The sequence below is a fragment of the Sinocyclocheilus anshuiensis genome, unplaced genomic scaffold (genome assembly GCF_001515605.1).
Source record: "Sinocyclocheilus anshuiensis isolate Anshui unplaced genomic scaffold, SAMN03320099.WGS_v1.1 scaffold58, whole genome shotgun sequence".
NCBI lineage: Eukaryota > Metazoa > Chordata > Actinopteri > Cypriniformes > Cyprinidae > Sinocyclocheilus > Sinocyclocheilus anshuiensis.
This window is the reverse complement of record NW_015547688.1, coordinates 2,459,309-2,459,605: the sequence shown is the minus strand read 5'-3', so window position 1 is coordinate 2,459,605 and position 297 is coordinate 2,459,309. Positions and strand designations below refer to the sequence as shown.

Here is a 297-nt window from a genome sequence, read left to right as displayed (position 1 = left end):
AAATTCCGACTTTGCTATGACAATCTGGCGCTTCTGAATCAGCGACTGTAAGTATGTTTCTTAATAGTTTAAGTATTTGCTATTGACTGTTCAAGTCACTGTTAGAGTATTGCGTCGTGTGTGTGTGCGTGAGAGAGAGACAGTGTCACTCACAGTGGAGTCATCTTTCTTAATCGCTGCTTGTGTACTGCAAATACATACAAGCATCATCACTATGTCTGTCACGCGACTCTGTTCCCCGTTCGGGCTTGAACTGATGGTAAAACTAAGGACATTATGTACTGTCTTTACATTTAT

General features: G+C 41.1%; 1 protein-coding gene across 2 annotated transcripts in view; it reads right to left on the bottom strand.

Moving 5' to 3' along the window:
* The window catches only part of ttyh3a (tweety family member 3a), a 77,337-nt gene that overhangs the window by 21,659 nt on the left and 55,381 nt on the right, over nt 1-297 (bottom strand). The gene's annotated exons all lie outside the window — the stretch shown is intronic.